At 38.5% G+C, this 23,172-nt stretch overlaps 1 pseudogene; it reads right to left on the minus strand.

The window, feature by feature from the left end:
• The window catches only part of LOC126278794 (neural-cadherin-like), a 232,037-nt pseudogene that overhangs the window by 97,464 nt on the left and 111,401 nt on the right, over window positions 1-23,172 (minus strand).

Raw genomic sequence — 23,172 nt, forward strand, 5'->3', positions numbered from 1 at the left:
TTCGTACTAGGTATGGTGTGGATTCTCCCATAGCACAAAGCATTAGACAATGGTATGAATAACTCCAAGAAATAAATTGTTTGAGTAAAGGAAAATCACTGGGCCCTCCCCAAGTGTCTGTCACAGATGTTGAATGCATCTGTCATGGTTTCACAAGGAGTCCACAGAAATCTGTTCGCCATGCAGCTCAACAGGCCCTCGATGTCTGTCTAGCACATGTTGTGTCGATGTTTACACATCAAACCATACAAAATTCAGCTAATGCAAGCTCTTTGTGAAGGTATGGAGTTCTGTAATTTCGTTCTTGGCAAGATGGAGGATGACAGTTTTCTTCCCTGTTTAGTGTTTAGTGACAGGGCAACATTCCATTTACATAGAAAGGTGAACTGTCATAATGAGAGAATATGTGGTATGGAACAACCACATGAACCTGTGCAACATGGGAGGAACTCTCCAAAATTTAATGAGTTTCCTGTACATTCATGGGAAAAGGTGTATGGTCCATTTTCCTTTGCCAAGAACACTGTTACAAGAAGCACATACCTTGCTATGCTTGAGAACTTTCTTTTCCCACAGTTAGAGACTGATTCGAATGACTTCATTTACAAACAGGATGGGACACCAACACACTAGCATTTGGAAGTTTGGGAATTTTTTAATCACAGGATTACTGAACAACGAATCGTTCAGGTGTAAAGGTAGTATCAAGAGTACCACACGGAAGTGTGATAGGACTGTTGCTGTTTGCAATGTATATAAATGATATAGTAGAAAGCACTGGATGTTCTTTAAGGCTATTTGCAGATGGTGCAGTTATCTATATCACGGTAGCAATGCCAGCACATAATAAAAATTTGCAGAACGACCTGCACAGAATTGATGAATGGCGCAGGCTCAGGCAGTTGACCCTGAACGTAAATACGATGCTTGGAACTTTAATAGTGGCAATTACTTATTTACAGCTTGTACAAAATATATATGTGTTTCAAAGTTTTACTGACCTTCAGAGTAGTCACTAGCATTGTGTATAACCTGTTGCCAGTGGTGTGGAAGTCATAGGATGCTCTTAGCAGTGCCAGTTGTGTTGACCGTTTGAGCGGCATGGTCTATTGGCCAATGAATTTGTAGCAATTCTGAAGCAAACGCCGTGAAGTGTTTCCTTCAGTTTATAAATCAAGCTGAACCTACGAGGGCTTAAGTCAGGGGAGTGCAGTAGCTGGTTACATGTTGTGTTCCAAAAATGACCAGCATAGAGACAGAAGTGATTACACTTTCTGCAGGACCTGACCATCATTTTGCAGGACAATGCTAAAGCAAGCTGTTATTGATATGTTTGACTGATGGGGCTGCTAAGTGCTATACCACCTACTGCACTTCCCTGACTTAGGCCCTCGTAAGTTCAACTTGATTTCTAAACTGAAGGAAACACTTCATGGCATTCACTTCAGAACTGCTACAAATTTGTCATGCAATAGACTGCATCACTCGAACTGTCAACACAACTGGCACAGCTAAGAGTATCCTATGACTTCCGCATCACTGGCAATGGGTTATACACAATGCTGGTGACAACCTTGAAAGTCAGTAAAACCTTGAAACACGTATCTATTTTGTATGAGCTGTAAATAAATAGTTGCCACTATTAAAAGTTCCAACCCTTGTAAATGTAACGTATTACATATGCATAGGAAAAGAAATCCACTACTGTTAGCTACACTATTGATGACAAGCAGTTGGAGACAGCGTCTGCTGTAAAATATCTAGGCGTTACTATCCAGAGCAACTTTAAGTGGAATGACCATATAAAACAGATAGTGGGAAAAGCAGAAACTAGATTCAGATTCGTCAGAAGAATATTAAAGAAATGTAACTCCTCCATGAAAGAAGTGGCTTATAAGGCACTTGTTCACCCAATTATTGAGTATTGTTCATCTGTCTGGGATCCCTATCAGGTAGGACTGATAGAGCAGATAGAGAAGATCCAACGAAGAGTGGTGTGTTTCGTCACGGGATTATTTAGCTGGCGAGAGAGTGTTATGGTGGTGCTAAACAATCTCCACTGGCAGATGTTACAAGAGATATGTTGTGCATCACATAGAGATTTACTATTGAAATTTCAGAGGAGTCTAACAACATATTACTTCCTGCCATATACATCTTGCACACTGACCACAAGGAAAAAATAGGAGAAATTAGAGCCAATACAGAGGCTTACAGACAATCATTCTTCCCATGCACTATTTGCGAGTGGAACAGGGTTGGAGGGATCAGATAATGGTACCAAAAGTACCTTCTGCCACACACCATTAGGTGGCTTGCGGAGTATGATGTAGATGTAGATAAATCGGTCACACTGGACCAAATGATTCAACCTTAAGTTACCGGCCTCTGAGGTCACCAGACCTGACTATATGTGATTATTTCTTGTGGGGGTTTATAAAAGACTGTTTTTGTGCCTCCATTACCAACAACAATGAATGAACTGAGACACTGAATATAAGCAGCTGTGGAACCTTAGCTCACGACATGCTCACCACAGTAAGGGAACAATTAGAATTTTGCAATGACGTATGCTGAGCATCTCAAGGAAGGCACATTGAACACTTATGAAAAGTTATGAAAAAAAACTTTGTGAGTTTCTTGCTCATCAAAAAACAAAATTCATTGTATATGTTTATTAGTTTTAGAAATACAGACATGCCAAATCAGATGATTCTTTTTGATACACCCACTATATCACAAACCATAACAAGAATGTTTATATGCATTACATGCAAAATAACAGCCAAGAAGCAGTGTCATCAGGATTCAGCAAGGGAACTTACCATTTTCGATGATCAGTCAAAAAAAGCAGTAAAAGCTACTTTCTTATTAACAATGAGGAAATTTCTTTTCTTTTTGCTTTTTTATTTAGCGTAAAGGACTAGGCTGTAAACATTGATTGTTAATCTCATGGCAGATAAACTTATTAGAAAAAATATAATATAATATAAAATAGTAGTTAATGTGCCACTTATGGATTCATGAAACACAGTTGTTAACACAACCGTACCACAACAAAATTCATTCCATCCTAATCTCTTTGCTTTTGAGAGAAACTCAACACCTTATATTTTTAATAGGAAAGGAATGGAAGTATTCTTTACCTGATACTTATAAACTAATATATTTTTATTCCCAGGTTTCATCTTGTTGTCATTGATATCGCCAATTATGATCCTCACTGTTGAGGTCCCCGTGAGTGGAGGATGACCAGAGTCTGTCACTAATATAGGTACAAAGTACTCAGTTTTTTCTTCTCGGTCAAAAGACTTCAGTGATGATATAATTGCAGAGCCTTGGCCATTAGCACCTTCTGTTGAAAATATTTGTATTACTGTACAAGTAATGCTGTTAAGGTACATATGTATGATAGGTAGCTACTTAAGAAATAACATAAATTTTATTTAATAATCTATTAGTGCTGAGTACTGTTAATAGTCTTTCGCTATTATCATGACAAGAATGTACATTGGTGTGCACAAAACAACAAAAGTATGCATTTTTTATGAATTAAAAATACCAGAAATAATCGTAATATCAGAAACATGCAGTAAGAAGATAAAACTATAGAGATAAGAGGAACACATCACTCCAAATAAAAACTACTTTATCAGTAATTTGTAACTCAGTGGTATTAATTCCACCTTCCCATCAACTATTATTTGTGTTTAATATAAGACATTATTAATGTTTTTATCTGAATTATCTTAAATTAATGCTTTCCTTTACCTGTCAATACATTTTTTTTTTCAACTTTGGAAAGCACCTCTGCATTGCACTCTGCAGAATTTTGAAGCAGCAGCGTCACTAGCATAATCCTACTAATATTTTTATGCTTTCTCCTCTAGCACTGAGGTGACAGCACGAATAACATGTAACACTATATTCCCCTCCCATACATTACTTAATTTAAAAGAAAATGAGTTTACAACAACACCATGTCACAGTTCCTTGATAATAGAATCATATATTTCTGTTCTAATAATCAATTAAAAATGGTTTATTGTATCAGTTTCTCCAGGATGGCTACTCAACTTGGGGAAAAAATGGAGTATTTGGGCAAGGAGGAAGATAGTGTCAAAAGCTCCCTATTCTCAGTTGAGCTACATACCAAACGTACACAGAAGTTTAACCACTGTTTTTAAACATCAATAATTTATATGGAATATTTTTCATGTAATTAACACAATTTGAGATATTAAGTATTTTAAGATTTGCAATTTATGAAATTCAGTTTCCATGCCAAGAAAAAAGTGCAAAATTCCTTGTGATTTTATGAAATTCCTGAAATTACCTGAGATTCCCCTGATTTTTCCAGGTAAAATGTAATTTCTTGAGAATTCCAGGTTTTCCAGAAGAATCACCACTGTGTTCTCTGATATTGATAAAGTAAATACTTTCACATTTGTATCTGATGTGCTTTCCAGTTGTTTAAACATTTGTTTACACTGTGAACTCATTGGTACAGAGGCTGCCTTTTCTTGTGATGTGTGTGTGCATTATGTCTCATGTTTTTGCAACTCGTTGGTAATTAAAACATTGTCATTATTCTAAATGAGAATCAGTGCTGTTTTAATGTGACTACCTTATCTACTTATGGGCCACTCAGTGATGAATTTTATGTGATGTATACTGAGTACAATATTAAAAAAAAGCGTGAGATAGAAGTTTTGAGGTAATTTCTGCCATGTGCATGTCTAGACCTTGATTTGGCAGCTCTATGCTAGGCAAGATGTGTGAATTTTTGTTCTCTGATGAAGATAAGTTATTTACATTGTAATAACATTTAGTTTAGTACAGATTACCCTTTAAATATGTGTATTAGTGTGTTTTTTAAGGTTATTATTAAAGGTTTAACATTTATTTACATATTATTTCAGAAAACGTGAGAAGATCATAAAGTTGGGTTGTATTACCTAATCATTATATTATTACACTTAGCCTCCCATGGATATTATTGGAAACATGCTGTGACACTACAGTAAACAAGTTCAGTGGTGACTAAGAAAAACACATTACACTGTGAATGATTTCACAACAGTTGTGCACATACTGTCAAGTGGTTGAGTGTGTCCTTGTGAAATGTTACGATAGAAACTTATGATACGCTGATCAAAGTGACCTCACTCCCAGATACAATAATAGTGTGGTGAACTAATACTCACACTTTTGTTTACATTTTGGTACATTAATCTTAGAGAATCCACTTTCATTGTTATTTTCTTCTATCCAACATAAGTTAATCTTTCTGGAAAGTAGTATAAATCTTGCTGTCTGATTTTCAAACATTTGGACTTGTTGTTTGTTTACATACAGTCTGCATAAATTAAAAGTTACATTTTATTCTGAATAAGCTAATTAACAGATGCTGTAGTTAAGTGAGTGATGAATTCTTGTTTTAAGATGAAATAATTAACTTATTACATTATTTCATGCACCTAAAGCAGTAACCTAAATGCTTAATTTTTGTGGCTTGCAAATAATGAAAATCTGTGTAAGGTTAAGTGTGGAAAGTGATTTAATTCTATTTTTAAGTGTTTAATCTGTGGTGCAATGTGTGATAAGTGTGGACGATGCTGTATGGTAGTCAGACAGGGAGTGGTACGAGTAGATTGTGGATTGGAGTTTCACTGGGGTGCTTGTAGTGGGGAACAGAATGGGGAACTCATTGAGTTCCCCATGGAACTGTAGGCTCTGAAAACAATGACAATAGAATCACTGAACAGTAGGAAAAGATTTGTGCTCTTCAGGCAGAACTAAAACACATGAAATTTGAACGAGATAGGTTGAAGGGGGAAAAAAGATGGTGGGAACTGGGTGATGGTAACAAGCGATGGACAAAAAGGGAAAACCTCTTCCACTTCTTCATTTACATTTGAATATACTATATTGAGTAAATTTGACTTGTTACCTGAAGCAGGATGGGCAGACCTTCATCCAGATGTAGGTCGCAGGAATGTGCAGCAGACTGCTAGCAAAGAAACTAAGTGCAGGTTGGTACCAAAAGAAAGCAGAAAGAAAACAGTCTTGCTGCTAGGTGCATAGCTACCATGGCAGGGGTGAAGGACAAAAGGTACAAGGTCACAAGTATTGTGAAACCAAGTGTTAACCTTAGCCAGATAACAGAGGGCATAGAAAATTTGTGCAAAGATTTTGACAAAGAGGATTAAATTATCATAGCAGGTGGAGCATGGAATAGCCTGACTAAGGACACTAATTACAGAACTCATGGTGACCTCAATGAAATACAAATAGCAACTATGCAAACAAATGTGACTTTTGTAGAAGTCCTGCAGCACCATGACCAGCCCTGAATTGGCATAGCTGTGAGCCATGTGAACACTAAGCTGAGCAGGCTGCTGCTGACAGAAATGAAGTCTCATATGAGTAAAGTGCCTGATGCTACAATTTGGAGATGAAAATATACTCGACATGGCCAGCACATGAAAAGGAGAGGGAAAGACAGGTTGGATGAGCCTTTTATAGCCTTTCCCTTCTTCCCTTTCTTTCCCCTCTCTCCTCCCTGATGAAGGAACATTTATTCCGAAAGCTAGGAACTTAAATTTTCGGTTGTTTTTTGTGTTTCTATCGGCTGTACTGAGCTGAGGTAAGTACTGGGCAGCCCCTCTATCTCTTTGTTAGTAATTGTTTCACTTTTATAGAAAAGGTTTAGGGAGAAGGGGGGGGGACATCATAACAAGAAGCAAGATCTCTGTGTTATTGGTGTCAGAGAGGTACCTTTTTTAGGTTAGGATCAGGATTCTGGCAACCTGTTTTTAAATATGTCAAGATGGCAGAAGAGCCCCACGAAATGCTGAAGAATGTACAGAAAAGTAAAGTTAATTTATTTCATCAGAATATTAGAGGGCTGAGTAATAAGGTAGAAGGGCTTCTTGTCTGTTTCAAAAATTTAGATATCTCTGTAAAGATAGATATCCTGTGTCTGTCTGAGAACCACATAACCACAGAGTTAGATTACATTTCAGCATCTCACTCATGTAGTACTAATGTGTAAGAAGGAGGAGTTGTTATATATATTAAAACAAAACACAAATTTTAAAAAAAACATTGAGACAAGTAGGTTTCATAGTGATCAGCACATACAGGGTGACAATTATAGAACTATATTAAGTAAGTCCTCATAACTTCTGAACAGTTTGCATTAGGATGTTCAAACTGCACAGTTAGGCACGGGATATGGTGAGAATTAATGAGTGCTGTATGGCTTGGTTTAGCGATGAAGCCCACTTTCATTTGGGTGTTTGTAAATAAGCAAAATTGGCAGATTTGGGGGACTGAGAATCTGCATTTCATGATCGAGAAGTCTCTTCACCCTCAATGGGTGACTGTGTGGTGTGCCAGTCACGGTATAATCGGTGCTATGCCCCTTGATGGCACAATAACTACCAAATGGTTCATGAAGGTTTTGGAACATGATTTCATCCCCATTATCCAAAATGACCTTGATTTCAACAAGATGTGGTTGATGAAAGATGGAGCTCAACCCCATCGAAGCAGGAGAGTGTTTGATGTCCTGGAGGAGCACTTTGGGGACTGCATTCTAGCTTTGGGGTACCCAGAAGCCATTCACATGGGCCTCACTTGGCTGCCACATTCTCCAGATCTGAAGACATGTGACTCCTTTTTGTGGGGCTATGTTAAAGACGAGGTGTACAGCAATAAGTCCACAACCATTGCTGAGCTGAAAACAGCCATTCAGGAGGTCATTGACAGTATCATGTTCTGACACTGAATATAGTGTGTTCACATGGTGGTTTGTAACTAATTTACATTTTTGCATATAATTCAGTAAATGTCATCCTATAGAACATCTGCTTGTGATTTAATACTGAAAAATAATTCACTTCTAATTCTAACTGTATGGCCCAATTCTACAGCAGCGTCAATGGCAGTGACTTGGATTGCAGTGTTAATGGTAGCAACTTCAACAGCAAAAAGACTTTTGTCAGTTAGAGGTCAGTCGTCACTGCAAAGACTGATTATTTTGTATTTTGCACTTTGCTTGCAACACATCTGTGTAGTTACCAAAGTTAAGTATTGTAAATAAACTCATTAATATGATTTGTTTGATTGTTTGTCTAGTGAACTGAGTGCGGAGACTTCCTAGACACAAGATTGGTGATTAGGTGAACGAATTCCATAGCGAAAATCTATTACCAGCTGCCACAGTTGTTTTGTCATGGGCTTTTCTGTTTTGCTGGCACTTTAGTTCTACCTTGTCTTTTCTTTGCAGGGGTGTGTTTACATGTTCTAACAACGTCTATTATAGTGTTTTTTCTATACATGATTTCAGGTGGAAGTTGCAGAAAATTTCTTTGCTTGTGTGCTTATTTTTATTGTTTGCATTATCTGTTTATTGCATTTGCTTATTCCAAAATGAGCAACCCACCTCTCTCACTCCCTGCTCAGTTGCCTCAACTTCAAACAATAGATACAATATAGCTAACACAGATGTTCCAGTTTCAGATGCAGAAGATTGCATCTCTTCTAAATACAGTAGAGCAGTTATTGGCAAACCAAACATCTAATGCAGCCCATCAAGCAACAACTGTAGCTCCGAGTGTCATACCGTCTTTTTGCTTGTTTAACAACAAAGGAGAGAAATGGCTCAAGTGGTTGCAACAGTATGAAGCCCACATCATAACTCACAAAATCTCAGGTTTTGTGAAACTACATTACTATTTATCAACAGTAGAAAGTGTAGTCTTTTGCCTCACTCAAAAATTGTTCCTAATGCCACTCCGAGTGAACTTTCCTATGGTCAAGTTGTAGGTTCTCTAACTATTATGACCGACAAGTGAATGTGGTGGCAGTTAGGTACCAATTCTTTCATTGGAAGAAAAGGTCAGAACAAACTTATCATGAGTGGGTAACAGATTTGCAGGGTATGACACAGAAACGCAAATTCAAATGTGCTTGTGGTGCTTTATATTCAGATGTTATGTTGTGTGATGTGATAATGTACAATGTAACTGATGTCAGGCTTGGAGAACAGATTCTGAAACAGTCAGATTCATCATTTCACTATGTTGTGCAAATTCTAGATCATTATGATTCAGGTGCCATGTTGGCCGATAAATTTGAGCAGCCATCAATTTGTTGGGTTGACCCGTTCCTTGTTTGCAACCAGCCCATTAGGCAGCAACAGTCCTGCACCATCCTTCGTAAACAGTTCTCTACAGAGGTGAACAGAATTAAGTCATGCCACAGGTGCTACTCACGGCACAAATGCCAAGACTGCCCCTCCCGACAAGCTCAGGGTTATGCTTGTGGTAGGAAAGGACATGTAGAATCTGTATGTTTGCAACAGAGCAAACATAAGAATTCTGCCCACTCACATAATTCTTGTCATAAGGTCCATGTAAACAATGCAGTGTATTCAAAGCTTGCTGCAGGCATTAGAAAAACTAGCAAACAGTTTTTTCAGAGCTATGCCAGTCCAACAAACTTTTTATTCATTTGCATATTAGTGGAAAACGCATGAAATTTGTATTGGACATGGGTGCTTCCGTTACCACGCATCTGACAGTTTGTAATGGACAAGACATTCCCATCCTCAGAAAATGTACTTTGCCTGACATGTACCGCTTGCATGTGCAAACTGTGGCTTTCACTGTGCTACAATCATGCAATTGTGAGAACATATTTGGCCTTGATTCATTTGATGTGTTTGGCTTTCAAATTTAGGTCAACGTTTTGTCAGTGACTGCATTCAATGCCAAAGACAAGCTTGCTGAAAGAATTCCTTGAACTCCTTTGTGAGGGTTTAGGCAAGGCTAACAATTTTGTTGCACAAATTACTATGAAAGACAATGCTCAACCTAAATTTTGCCGGGCCAGAACTGTTTCCATTTCATTATGAGACAAAGTAGCTGCTGAACTTAGAGAATTGCAAAGTAGAGGAGCTATTGTGCCCATACAATCTAGTCACTGGGCGAGTCCACTGGTTTTGCTCTCCAAACCTTCAGCTCTTATACATCTCTGTGTCCACATTAAGTCTAGCATCAATCCACAAACTGTGATTGATCCATTGCCATGCCCAGAGGATCTCATGGACAGATTATGCACTGGTTGCTACTTTCCAAAAATTGATTTGCGTGTCGCATATCTTCATATCTTCAAATACCACTAGACAATGAATCTTAAACCATGAGTGTTGTGAGCACTCATTTTGGCTTGTTTGAATATTTGTGTTCGCATTTTGGCAGTACTTCTGCATCCGCCATTTTTCAGTGGTATTTGGAACAGCTGACTGCTCCAGTACCAAACTGTTCAAACTATTTGGATGAAATTGTCACTGCAGACTGTATACCTGAAGAACACATTGCAAATTTGAGTGCTTTTTTTCATGTGTTATCTGATGCAGGACTAAAGTGTAGACTGAAACCTGAGTTGCAGTATCCTGGTCATGTCATAAACAGTCAAGATGTACATCCTCTTAAGTCAAGCTAGCCATGAGTGCCCTGCCAGTTTCTTGTAAGGTCATAGAATTTCAGCAAGTCTTAGGGAAAATGAACTATTATATTCGGTTCACACTGAATGCAACACAAATCGCAGTTCCATTGCATTGCTTGTGTCACAAGGATATCCCTTTTGTTTGCTTTTTAAAAATTTTAAGATGCATTGCTCAGTGATCGATGCTTGGTTCACTTTCATCTTGACAAACCAGTTGTGTTGCAAGTCGATGTTTCCTCTTACAGAATCAATGCAGTCCTTTTGGACAGATTTGGTGATAAAGACAGGATTATTGCTTTCATATCAAAAGTGTTGTTCAAAGATCAGTGTAACTATTCACAAATAGAGAAAGAGGTATTGGTTGACATGTATAATGTCACCAAATTCCACCACTATTTTATGGCAGAAAATTCTACTTAGTAATGGATCACAAGCCACTGTAGTCCTTGTTTCATCCAATGAAGCCAGTTCCTGTACAAACTGCCCAAAAATCGCAAAGATGGGCTTTGTTGTTGTCTCAATACCAGCACAAGATTTTGTATTGTCTGACAACTCAACATGGTAATGCGGACACACTTCCGAGTCTTCTGACTGGCCCTGCTACAGACTTTGATGCTTCTGCTGTATCTTGTTGTCACATCGATGGTAACAATTCTGAATTGCTTCAGTCTTTTCCTCTGACTGTAAGAAAATTGCACAGGCCACGGAAACTGATTCAAGTTTGAACATTTTGCTAAAATACGTTCGCACATCCCTCGCTCATTCCATTGCATAAAGAACTCTGTAGTGCCGATACTTTGCACATCAGCATAGTCTTGCCGTACGGAAAGGTGTGATTCTTGTTCAGAATGACAGTGGACGGTCACATGTGTTGATCTCGAAAGCTTTGCAAAAGGAAGTGTTGCAGTTACTTCACCAAGGACACTGGGGGATTGTTCGTACGAAACAGTTAGCATGCAAAGTGTGTACTTGGCAGTCTATGGACACCCAAATAGACCAGATGATGTCACAGTGTCACTCATATGCAGCAGATCAATCTGCTTGCCCTAAGTCACAATCACCATGTCAACATGTGCACATAGACTTTGTGGGATCTTATTGGAATATTCAATGGTTGATTGTAGTAAACTCTTATAGCAAGTTTCCTTTTGCTGTGGCCATGAACTCGACAGCGTCATGTAGCACAGTTCAGGTGTTGTCCTCTGTTTTTCTCCTCGAAGGTTTTCCTGAACTCATAGTGTCGGACAATTGCCCTCAGTTCACATCACATGAATTTGAAACATTCTGTGAATGCAATGGCATATAGCATCTAACTAGTGCACCATTCCATCCACTATCAAACGATGAAGCGGAATGTTTTATCAAAACCTTCAAGCAGCAGATGGCCAAGCTTTGCACCACACACACCAGGGATCAAGCATTGCAACTGTTCCCCACTTCCTATTGTTCACATCCACGTGATGGACCACTGCCAGCAGAATTGGTTCACATCTGCAGCCATCGGACACTGCTCCACCCTCCTCAGCATCCAGCACTGAAGGAAGGCCCCAAGTATTGCTTTGCTTCACATGATATTGCGTTTTTCAGGATTTATAACAGCAGCAAATGGTGGGTGTGAGGTGAGATCCTTCGTCGACTTGGCGGATGCATGTATCTCATTACAGGTCCAAACAGATTGCAACACCAACATCACAGTCAAATCCACCTCTGTCATGCACATGGTGATCCTTCTGTATCTCTTCCCCTGACTGACGGATCCTGAGGACAGCACGGCCACAGCAGCCACCAGAGGGTGTCATCACAACACCGTGGGACAACCCCATGGAGACAGAACCTTTGCATCTTCCGCTTCCTCTTGTCCTACTGTTGTTATGGAGTTAAGTCAGCATGCCAGTCAGGAACGAAAAGGAAGAGAAGGCTATGAGAGGAAGTCAGCCAATTGCATGCCTGACTGACCTTCCTTCCAGGACAACTGCATGACAGCAGCGGCCCTTAGGTGAAGTGGACATAAGTGCTGCAACTGACTGGTGATGGCCCAGTTCTACTGAAGTGTCAACAATAGTGACTTGGATAGTAGTTTCAATGATAGTGACTTCAAGAGCAGTTCAGGATTGTATATTGTTGTTTGCTTGCAACACGTCTGTGTAATTGCCAAAGTTAAGTATTGTAATTTTCTTTTTGTGAATAAACTCATTAATACAATTTATATATAAATAAAAGATGCTGTGACTTACCAGACGAGAAAGTGCTGGTAGATAGACACAATAAAAAACACACAAACACACACACAAATTTCAAGCTTTTGCAACCCAAGGTTGCTTTATTAGGGAAGAGGGAAGGAGAGGGAAAGACGGAAGGATGTGGGTTTTAATGGAGAGGGTAAGGAGTCATTCCAGTCCCGGGAGTGGAAAGACTTACCTCAGGGGAAAGAAAAACAGGCATACACTCAAACACACTCACATATCCATATGCACATATACAGACACAGGCAGATATATGTAAATTTGTCTGATTGTTTGTCTAGTGAACTGAGTATGCAGGCTTCCTAGACACAAACATTATAAATTAGCAAGCAAATAATCCACGGAACATAAAACTAGCTAACCTTAAAATGACAGAAAATGACATGATAAAAATTACAAAACTCAAAGGCATTGAGAACTGACTGACCTAGAAATCTGAAGTGTTTGTAACTTTAAGTGCCACTGGAGCTTGGGATATTGTTACAGGCCAAACAATTAAACCAATGTGTAAGACTTATCAAGTGGGAAAGCGCCGGTAGACAGGCACAATAAATAAAACACACAAACACACACACAGAATTTCTAGCTTTCGCAACTGACGGTTGCTTCTTCAGGAAGGGAGGAAGGAGAGGGAAAGATGAAAGGATGTGGGTTTTAAGGGAGAGGATAAGGAGTTTCGTCTTTCCCTCTCCTTCCCTCTTTCCTGAAGAAGCAGCCGTCAGTTGTGAAAGCTAGAAATTCTGTGTGTGTGTTTGTGTGTTTTATTTATTGTGCCTGTCTACCAGCGCTTTCCCACTTGGTAAGTCTTGGAATCTTTGTTTTTAATATATTTTTCCCATGTGGAAGTTTCTTTCTATTTTATTTAAACCAATGTGTAATGTTGACATGAATGCTACAGCAGGACAGGCATATGGAAAGGATCTCACAGTGTGGAAAAACATGGACAAGACATTACTGTTCAGAAAATTACCAGAATGTCAACTGAGGAGAAGCCACTGCTTCATGTTATTAATTGTGAATTTTCGTTTGCCTTGTGGCCCAAACTTCTTTCAGTTTACAAACAGAAATGATGGTACAACTTAAAAATGGATGTTTCAGGGACATTACTCTATACTGTTCAAAGTTAGCAGACCTGGTAAACTGCTTGAGGAATCAAGGTTAAATATTTCAAACTTTAAGATGATCAAAAAATTCTTACTGATGTTACCACCATGTACAATTATTTTCTGAGTGTGTTTGAATCAACATATCTTGATCAATAAACATTAACTTACCTGATGTCAAGATTGTTGATGGAAGAGAAACTTCTAAATCTCCAGAGAGATATTGTTCCAATCCAACAAGAGAATACCACATCATAACTGACACAACAAACTTACTGCCTGACACAAAAAATTCAAAAATCTGTTGGCCAGCCAGTAGAATGTGCAGATGAGAGGCTGAGCATGCCTCCACAAGTGGTGGCCTCTGAAGATTGTCAGATTTCTAGCTGCATCTTCTGGCTTATATGGCGTGGAGACGGATTTTAGGTGGGGATCTATGTGGGTCAGTACAGATACAAAGAGGGAGGCATTTCTGGCAGCCAAATAACAGTTAGGTGAATGAAGTTCAGCCCTGCGCTAATTTACAAGATGTGTTTAACAGGAGTAAACAGATGTGTGTCTGTCATAATGGATGTTACTGCATAGCTTAGCAGACGATTTGCTAATGAGCATAGGCTCAAAATTAGTCATCAAGTAATAAAGAAAATTAATTCTGCAGCTTGGATGGTTCTTTGCTTATCACCTATTAGATACACAGAGAAACAAACATTTTAATAATAACCTTCATATTGGAGATAAAAATTTGAGAATACCAAGTTAATGCTTCAAATGTACTAAACCTGATTATTGGGCAAAAAGCTGCAGAAATGTTTGCTTCAAATGTAATAAACCTGGTCATGATGCAAAAGGTGAAATAGAGACTGAGACCACTCCCACTTAAGTACACATAATAAGTGTTACATCTGTGCTGCTAAGAGATTGTGGTACCCTTTTTGCCCAATGAATGTAGAGAACAGTATGGTTTCATTTTAAGAGTAATATGTGTTGTGAGGAAAATAGATTCAGTAATGGGGAAGATTCAGTGTTTGAAACAAGCTTCAACACAGTGAAAAAGCTGATGAAGGATAATGTTATCAGAACTGAAAAAGAAAAAAAATATCTGTATGGAATACATAGATAACTTTATTCTGATGATATTTCAGACCTTAACATTCACTTCATTAAAAATAAAACTTACTTTGATCAAATGTTATGCTGAATGATGCTTTTATCTGGTCATTTGCACTAGGATCCATTTCAAATGTGAATGGTGGTCCATTATTTTTTGAATAATCATCAGCATCAGCTCCAAGTATTTCTACTACTTCAGCAGGAGGAGTGTGTTCATATAAAACAGGTTCATAATTCTGTAGCAGATGTGGTGGATTGTCATTAACATCTTCAACAATCACTAACAATGTAGCTGTGGATGTCTGTGGTGGAACTCCATCATCAACTGCTAAAACATTTACCTGAAACATTGGATAAAAGTGAGGAAGTAATATTTGACAGAAACTGTTATTTTCTTCTAACAGTTGTTTGTAATTAAGTTCTGTTCAGGAATGATATAAATGAAAAATAGTTTGACTTGAGAAAAATAAGTATTTGGGATAAACTTGTTGCTTTCCCGAAAACAGCAGTTGCCAATTTTCATCACAGTAGTTTATCCTGTGCAACCTTCAGTTTCTTCTTGCCTCAGGAGGTGTCCTGTCAACTTACCTCTTTTTTAAATCAGTATTTTTTTCTCCTCAATATGAAAATATTGGACTTCAATTACCTGAGTCTCAAAACAGATAAGGAATAGCTAGATGACAGCCCATGGACTGTGGCATTGTATTTATGGCTCCCAGTCAGAAGAATTTATGTGAATACCATGAAAATCAGTTACCTAGTGGGTGGAAATGACTCTTTTGGAAACAAATTCCGCTAGTAATGTGCATCAACTGAAAATAACCTATTAATGATGTGTGCAGTACTTGAAATCTTTCAGCTTGAATTCAACCAATAAGTTCTCTTTTTTCACAGTATCACTTCCGCACCTTGCTGGGCTTCCATTCCTGAGTGAAAGGGAATAACAGAGAAGTGGTCTTGCCCTAGTCTAGGGATTGTTTTCTGAATTAATCTTTCACTATGCAGCATAGTATGCACTGTTTTTAAACTCAGCTGGTTCAGAATACTGCTTGCAAAAGACACAGTTTTAATCTAAACCCATATAGTTTGTTGCAAAAATAGCTCCTGCTCTGCAGTAAAAAAATTACTGGTACTTATAAAGAAAGAAATCATCCACAAGAATACTCTCATCCTATTTATACCTGCTATCTATATATGCCAGGTGGTTTCTTACCTAATTAGATTTTCGACAGTGCAACATTGTGTCACTTTTAAACAGGATAATTAGTACTTATATCTAAAAGTAGCTTGCAGTACAAGTAAACAGGAATATCTGTACATGTCTATTTCATTCTGACACATGAATTTTTCCCATCAATCATAGATTCACAGTCAGAATTGTCATAATGTTAGGCACCTGTTATTTTACTCTCTTTTTAAAGTATTCTTTGACTAAATTAATTTCCCCTGTGGTTCTGCTATAATATGGTAGCTACGAAAAACTAAGAATGAATGAAATGTTTGAAATCTACCATTAGAGCATCTTGAGTCACTGAGATACAATATCAAAGAGTTGTTGTTGGAATTGGCGAACTCGTACAAATACCTGGGCGTAACACTTCATAGGGTTATGCAATGAAATGATCACATAGGTTCAGTCACAGGTAAAGCACGTGATAGACTACGGTTTATTGGTAGAATACTGGGGAAGTGCAGGCAGTCTACTAAAGAGATTACTAACAAAACATTTGTGCTAACCATCCTCAAATGTTGCTCAAGTGTGTGAGACCCGTACCAGATAGGACTGAAAGGGGATACTGAGCATATACAGAGAAGGGCATCACAAATGGCCACAGGTTTGTTCAATTCATGGGAGAGTGTCACAGGAGATACTGAAGGAACTGAAATGGCAGACTCTTGAAGATAGATGTAAACTATCCCAAGAAAGTCTGTTAATAAAGTTTCAAGAACTGGCTTTAAATGATTGTTCTAGGGATATATTACAACCCCCTATGTATTGTTCACACAGAGATCATAAGGATAAGATTCGAATACAATCATTCTTCCCATGCTCCATATGTGAATGGAACAGAAAGAAACCTTAATAACCGGTACAATGGCATGTACCCTATGCCATGCACCTCACGGTGGTTTTCAGGGTGCAGATGTAGATGTAGATGAAGAAGACAATGAGAATTATCAGCAAAGATGAACGTGACACAATGAAATTGCAGTATGGCACAATAAAAAGTAAAAGAATTAAGGCGACTATGATGAATTATTTCTAATCTGTGAAAATATGTGGTTGTGAATACTGATACATTATTAAGAAAGGAAGAAAATAAGATTCCACTGGTTGCAATTTAAGATTCCATTACCACATAGTGTGTTTCCGAGCAATTTAGGTTTCTGTTACCATATGGTGTGTCTTCGATATGTTTTTATTATGTCAGTACGTACAGTTAAGTTCTTACCTTGTGCCAAGATGCAGCTTCTCTGTCAAGTTTCCTCTGAATAATTACTTCACCATTTTCTTTAATGTTAAAGTGTCTTGATGCTTCAGAATCATAATGAATACTGTATGATACTTTACTCTTTCCACTCCTGTCAGCATCTTTTGCTTTAAATGTAGCAACTATTTTTCCAACTGTGGTGTTTTCTGGTAATGTAATTTCAATATGAAATTTTTCAAATCTAGGTGAGTTGTCATTGATATCTCTGACTTTCACAGTTACCCAAGCATATCTCGTGTAGTACTGTTGTGATGTATCATTATCACCCTGCAGTTTGAAGTAAATACAATAAATTCGCTGTAGATTAATAATCTAAGACATTTTGAATTCACAAGTTATATAATTCAAAACATTCACAAAAATAGGTATTCATTGCAACAGCTAACCAGACTACCAGTATTCATAAAAAAGGAATGCAATGGCAGTTACTAAAGAAAGAAGTGTGTATGCAATAAGAAGTTAACATCACCACGAAACCACAGAGATAATGAAATTAAGAATCTGGAAAACTAGTTGCTTCATAGAAGCAGTTTGTCAGTACACCAAGCATAAATATAAAAGGAACCTTGTCAGTAACTTGTATCTGGAACCTCAGGATATTGCCATGGATGTCCTCATAATCCAGGGGTTGAATTATTTTTAATGAACCAGTTCCATCATTATTTCTGACTAAGGAAAATTTATTTGACCCATAGCCACTATTTTCAACAACCTGGAAAGGAAATATGATGGTTTAAATACACAGTAAAACTTCGATTCATATTTCACTAGTGTCTTCCCAGCTAAAACTCTCTGTGATAACTTTTAACGCAATGATGGTCATATCCCTTGACAGCACTTTAAAAGACAACAAGTTTCTGCAGCTGTTTTTCCATAGGACAATCTCCACATCTACAATTTCTTTACCACAATAGTACCACATTTTATAATGAATTTGTCACAACTTCAACATGTTGAATGTGTATTAAAAACAAAGATTCGAAGACTTACCAAGCGGGAAAGCGCCGGTAGATAGGCACAATGAATAAAACACACAAACACACACACACAGAATTTCCAGCTTTCGCAACCGGCGGCTGCTTCGTCAGGAAAGAGGGAAGGAAAAGGAAAGATGAAAGGATGTGGGTTTTAAGGGAGAGGGTAAGGAGTCATTCCAATCCCAATTCTGTGTGTATGTTTGTGTGTTTTATTCATTGTGCCTATCTACCGCTACTTTCCCGCTTGGTAAAAAAAAATCTGTCTATCCGCTCCCAGGATTGGAATGACTCCTTACCCTCTCCCTTAAAACCCACATCCTTTCATCTTTCCTTTTCCTTCCCTCTTTCCTGATGAAGCAGCCGCCGGTTGCGAAAGCTGGAAATTCTGTGTGTGTGTGTTTGTGTGTTTTATTCATTGTGCCTATCTACCGGCACTTTCCCGCTTCGTAAGTCTTCGAATCTTTGTTTTTAATATATTTTTCCCACGTGGAAGTTTCTTTCTGTTTTATTTACATCATCATGAATATGTATTAAAATACATTTAACTTATCCATTGTTATAAGTTCTACTTTTGCAGTTCAGTGGTTGACACTCACATCCAAAAAGTTTAAGGATTTTTAAGGTAAAAAGATAAAAAACAGTGCAACATGTCATGGCGACACTTAGTGTACTAAGGCATGATGGGACAATATGCAAATATGTGACACGCTTAGCATGCAAGAATGAGACTTATTAATATAGTCCATGCGAGGAGAGGTCTTGGGCACAGTGATTCTGACTGCATGTTGAGTGTGTCTGGTAAACAGTACTTGTGACACAGAAATATAGGATGACACTATGAAATCTTCTGGATGATATTACGATTTGTCAGATTATTGGCTATTTATTGTGAGCCCAATATGGGTTGAGAGTTATCATTACCAGTAGAATCATTTCCTGGCTACGCACTGTGGTCTATGGGTGCTGTGTTTTAATCCCAGGCTCTGTGTAGGTTCTGAATAGAAATCATCAGTAAATCAGTAATGGCAATTGATGACATCTGGTACACAGGCATTTTTATTCTGCCAATAGCCTTTTGGAAAGAGTGCAGCAGAAAACTGCCCATAACATGAAAGAATGTGTAATGATCAACAATATGAGGATAGAGAATTCAATGGAATCCACTTCATGTGACCTGTAATTGAAAAAAGTGTCATGATGATTCCTCTATTAGTAAAATATTCTGGATTAAATTCTCCTTTGGATATCCATGTGGAGGCTGCCAAGAGAAAGGTGGCCATGATAACAGTGTTGGAAAACCAATGAACAGGTAACATTCTACAAGTAAGACCACAAAATGTCTTAAGTCTGAAAGAGACACAAACTACAAAATCTGAAAAGGGGAAACAGGAAGTCTGAATAGAAACATATGAGGGCTCAGTAAATAAAAATGGGAAAAAGGCACATGTATATAGGACATTATCAACAACATGAGAAAATCTTATAACAGCACTAGCATACTTTATGGATAGGAAGTTATGCCAGACAGTGAGTTATTGCCAACAGTTTGACTGTAGTATTAGTGTCATCAGAATTGAAACCAAACCATTGTGAGCAATTATAGTTCAGGCATACATGTCAATGTGTATGTCTGAAAGAAGCAGAAGATGTAAGACAGGCAGAAGAGCTTACCACTGTTTAATACTCCATATATGGCTCTCAACGGTTAAACTCTGCTCTTCACAGGAACATACAAACATGTCTTTAATGTACAACAAGACGCTGCGGCCAGAAATCTGAATGAACCTACAGAGAAATGTAATGAAACATGTGCCACCCTAATTGAAATAAATTCATCATGGAGGAAAGCTTATGAGGAAACTGATAGTTCAAGCCTTAGCAACCTGGCCAAGGTAAATGACAAAACATTGTTTGGAGATGTATTTATTGCAGTAAGAAATTTGATAATATCCAGTGAGGTTATCATAGATTCTGAATGTGAATTAATATGTGGAAAGTTAAGCATCAAAGCATGGTCAAAAATGGTGATGAGATACTTTAATAGACTGCGGAACTTCAGCGAGAAATTACAGAATATCTTTAATAATTTTCCTGATCATGCCATTGTAATAAGGGGTGACTTCAACTTGCCAGGTAGAGATTGGGAGAGTCATGCTATTAAAACTTGTGTCAGAGACAGGGATTTGGGTTACATTATTCTGAATGTCTTGACCAAAAATTACTTTCAGCAGACAGTTACAGAACTAACCTGTGAAGATAATGTCTTAGACCTCCTAAAACAAACAGATCTGAACTTACTGAATACACTATAAATGCCAGGAACCCAAAGACCTCTGTTCTCTTTAACAGAGCACACCATTATTGAATCAGGTGACAGAGGAAGGTATCAGTAATCACAAGGTTAGAAATCAACTATGACCACAGGTTTTACAAGGAATGTTAAGAAAGATAGAAAAATATTTTTGCTTGGAAAAAGTGACAGGATACTAATTACAGAGTATCTGGGTAGTCAACATCAAATACTTGGTGGAGCACAAATGGGAAAAATTCCTTAGACAAGTATGCTCTGAGAAGGCCATAAGAGGTGGGAAGACCAGGTTAGAAAAATTCTACATAAACAAAGAGAACTTCATCACTGATTCAAGAGAAGTCAAAACCTAGCTGACAAACGAAAATTGAATAAAGCACAAATGAGTGTAAGGACAGCTGTGACAGAAGTCTTCAATGACTTTGAAAGTAAAATTTTGCCAATCCAACTGGGTGATAAGCGATTTGGTCTTATGTAAAATTAGTAGGTGGTTGAAATCCTCTACTCATTCGTTCAGTGACCATACTGGTACGAAAAGTAAAGGTAACAGTGAGAAGGTCAAAATACTGAATTCTGTCTCCTGAAATTGTAACAGTCTCTCCTTTTGATCATCGTATGGACATCAAAGTGGAAGATACTGGGATAACCGAACATGGCAAAGAAAAGCAATTCCAGTCATCTGGACCAGATGAGATACCTATAAGAATCTACAAAGATTATGGGAAAGAACTTACTCTTCTTTCAGAAGCAGTTTTTGTACAATCCTGGAGGAACAAACAGTACCTAGCAACTGGAAAAAGCACAGATCATTCCCTTTTTCATGAAGGGTTGTAGGACAGATGCACACATTTATAAGTCTATATCATTGATGTCAACCTGTTGTACAATTACGGGGAACACCTTTTATATTTAAGAATTATGACTTTTTGGTTGATTGTTGGTTTTTAAGGCACCGAACTGCAAGGTCGTCAGTCCATTCATCCTATATGTATCAAACCAACAATAATCCTTGGAAGGACACATAAGGCAAATCCTGGGAAGCTTGATTCTAAACAAGATACAATAAGGTAGAGATAAAATCAAGGAGAACAAGTAGGAAAGTGAGAGGGAGTAAGGTGGGTGTGCCACTCTAACCACAATGCAGTTGAAGGTCCCTGGAGCATGATATGCAGTGGGAGATGCATCCTCTGAGCACCTTGGTGGACCTCAGAAATCACCGAGGCCATTAGAGATCACGGGTGGACTGTGCATTGCTGTAAGTGGCATCCATTAATCGAGCACCTCATTGCCTTTAAACAGCTCCACGTCTAGGTCCATCACTTAAGCAAGTCCAAGCAAAGACGACTGGCCATCCAGCTTGATGGATGTCAGAAAGGAGGTCATGAATAGCTGTGACTACAGGGTGACGAAGGTAGCACTGGTCTCTAAGCTGAAGATTGCTCAGGAAGTCACTGCAGATTAGAAACATCTTGCTGGTGCAAGAACAAGCATGGCTAAGGGGTGTTTTAAATGCCAGCAATTAACAAAGACACTGCATTCATTTGGCATGGAACATAGTTCACTGCACCTTGCATGTGTGCATCCAAAACTGGTTCAGCCATTGACCACTGAACCATCAGTGTATACCAGTTCTGAATCTGGAAATACATTGATGCCAACTAGGAACAGGTCAACTGAATCTTTTGGTCTAAAGTATAAATCGAGACAGATCCAAGGTTGGGGAGCACGCCATGGGGGTGCAAGCAATTGCTCCCTGACAACAGGTGACATTGGGGGCAGCTGAAGTTCAGAGCAGAGACACTGTAGTTGAATTGCTATCATGGCTCCCAGTTCAAGGTCTCTCTTGTAGGAGGTGGCTCTCCCTACTAGGAAAAAGGACACAGTAGTTTGGATGCTTAGGGGAGCTGTTAACGTGTATAGCATAATTGGTAGCTATTGCTGGTGTCTGATCCAGAGTGGAGTGACACCAGCCTCCACGAGTTGGTTGTTCAAAGGGCTAGTTTGCAATGCTCCTGTTCCAAGTCAGACCCTACAGTGGTGTTTCGAGTCCAGCAATCACAATCCTGAGGACAATGTCAAACCATATGTCAGACTCCCATAATCAACACAGGATAGAATCAGAGCTTTGTAAAGCTGCAGAAGGGTAGAACAGTATGCACCCCAGGTAGTGTTATTGAAGCAGTGAAGTGAATTAAGGTGTAGCCAGCACCTACACTTGTGCTGATGAAGATGGGAAAGCCACGTCAACCAGGCAGCAAAGGCCAGTCACAAGTCTCCGCCACACTGAGTAACCAGTCGTCAAGGTAAAGTTTTGGGTGTGGCTGAATAGTACGATGATGACAGAAATGCAAGATGCGAGTCTTGCGAAATGCAAGATGCAAGATGCTGTAGGTGAAGGACCAGGACTGTGACTTTCAAAGG

The sequence above is a fragment of the Schistocerca gregaria genome, chromosome 6 (genome assembly GCF_023897955.1).
Source record: "Schistocerca gregaria isolate iqSchGreg1 chromosome 6, iqSchGreg1.2, whole genome shotgun sequence".
Classification (NCBI taxonomy): domain Eukaryota; kingdom Metazoa; phylum Arthropoda; class Insecta; order Orthoptera; family Acrididae; genus Schistocerca; species Schistocerca gregaria.